General features: G+C 35.6%; 1 protein-coding gene across 3 annotated transcripts in view; it reads left to right on the top strand.

The window, feature by feature from the left end:
* LOC108764590 (uncharacterized) overlaps positions 1–2,317 on the top strand; it is a 17,865-nt gene that overhangs the window by 8,933 nt on the left and 6,615 nt on the right. The gene's annotated exons all lie outside the window — the stretch shown is intronic.

Below are 2,317 nucleotides of genomic sequence, written 5' to 3'. Positions count from 1 at the left end.
CCCAGAGCTCTGATTGGACGGCTCGTTATTCCCTGTTGCCTGTGCCTATTACCTGTGTCTATTGTGTTTCCAGCTTCAATCGCGAATGCTGATAGCGAATGTGCAGCACCCTCGAGAGTCGGATTACCCCGGATCTACAATAGATTTTTAAGCCTTATGAACTTTCTATAATAAGTCGTTACCTAAGCTTTAAGTCTTAAGCCACAAGAAATCGACCAATCATAGTCAATTATTCTTCTTATATTCAACTGTGATTGGTCAATTTCTTGCGGCATAAGACTTAAAGCTTGGATAATTACTTATTGTAGAAAGCCTATTAAGCCATAAGGAATGGTCGAATCACAATCAATTATTCTCCTCGCATTCGACTCTAATTGGTCAATTTCTTACGGTTCAAGGCTTAAAACACCTATTGTAGATCCGGGGTTAAGCGATAAATAACTCGGCAAGGGAACTGAAATTTATCCTACCGCCGACATTTCTTTCGCACGCTTTTCGACGCCTCGATTCCAGCGGCCAATCACAATCGCGCATTATGAGAACATCGGTAAAGCTGTACACTCATTGGATATCGCGTGTCGCGCGCGACGAACATCGCGCTGGTGTGCCGGAGGCATAAGACAGCGATCTCTGTGTGATTACGGGTTAATTCTATTATGCATATTCTTATGCCCTCTCTGGTAAGAGTAGAAACTAGAAAGTATTTGAAACGTAAAGACGAACCAACGCAAACACAAATGTCATAAGTGTACTTGAGTATACTTAAGAATTGATATCTGGATTTTTGACAATTTTTACTTCGCATCACTTCGTATCCTTAATTTGTTGAACTTCCGTATCAAGGTACTTATAAATATACGCTCATTATTAATTGGTAAATTTTATTTTGTTGTACATACTGTATTGTAACGAGAGCATCTTTATCGAATTTTTCGTTACTGTGCCTTGTATATATGCAAAACAGACAACTAACTTGCGTATTTTTTCACAGTAAATATATACATTTTTGCCAACGACGATTTATGTGATGAAAAATGACGTCAACTCTGCGATTAGTTACACTTGCTTTATAAACTGATTAATGTTCATAACGCTGGTTATGCAAAAATCTATGCAAGACACCAGAGATTAATTTGCTTTGTCACATGGAAAATTTCGAATTTCCCACAGACAGTGGGACTCTCCCACGCACGATTCCCCGCTCTTTCAGGTATATTAGTTTACTGCAAGAACTCTGAGATGAAACGATATATCGACAATTAATGCCCGAATTCATAGTCAGGCCTTATTTTTAAGGCTTGCTTAAATTTATCTTCAGATACTTTACGAATTATGTCATTAACTGCTGAGCATCTAAAGATAAATTTAATGAAACCTTACAGCCCTTCTACAATAAGCCACAAGTCAGAAGTTCTAAGCAATCTTAAGTCATAATCGGTGAAGTTGGCCAATAGCCAACTTGAACGACTTGGTTAAGACTGGTTAAGACGTTCTGACTTGCAGCTTATTGTAGAAGGCCTATAAGGGTGCCTTCCAACAAGCGACACAAATGACACATTGGATCATTACATCCTTGTTTGCCAATGTTAAACAAAGATGAAATTATCACTGTGTCGCACTGTGTCGCTTGTTGGAAGGCACATTAAATAATGTATTTACCTTTAACATTCAAGGAAACTTTCTCTGAAGATTATGTACCAAATCATACTTTTTTAAACTTCTGCTCTAATTTAATTAATCTTAGTAATTTTCAATTATCTTCCTGGTTGTTGATTATACAGTCATAAATGTAATATTTTTAAATTGATACATTTTTTAGTTTAAATTTTTTATTTTGTTCTTTAATCTCCTTTAGACTTTCATTTTTTTTACTTTAATGGGCCTTCTACAATAAGCCGCAAGTCAGAACGTCAGAAGTCTTAACCAGTCTTAACCAAGTCGTTCAAGTTATTGGCCAACTTCACCGATTATAACTTAAGATCGTTTAGAACTTCTGATTTGCGGCTTATTGTAGAAGGGCTATTAGACTTTCATTTACTTTGCTCCACAAGTTTACACCAGTTATAAAAAACAAATATTAAATCCTTTTACATCTAAATTTTCAGCTCATAGAATTCTCGTAGCGACTATAGATTCTCATTAGACATCAACATTTTTTTAAGTTAATTCTGATTGTAAAATACTCAGTTTCTACTCCATAATTTGAAAATTTGAATATATATAGCATTGCTCTTTATATTTTATTTTATACTTTATAATTTATATTAAGTTTACTTATAGCGTATTTCACTGGCAGAACCGGTGCGCACTCAGTGCA

Source organism: Trachymyrmex cornetzi, unplaced genomic scaffold, assembly GCF_001594075.2.
Source record: "Trachymyrmex cornetzi isolate Tcor2-1 unplaced genomic scaffold, Tcor1.1 scaffold44, whole genome shotgun sequence".
In the NCBI taxonomy this organism is placed as follows: Eukaryota; Metazoa; Arthropoda; class Insecta; order Hymenoptera; family Formicidae; genus Trachymyrmex; species Trachymyrmex cornetzi.
The sequence above is the reverse complement of the archived record's forward strand: the minus strand, read 5'-3'. Positions and strand labels throughout refer to the sequence as shown.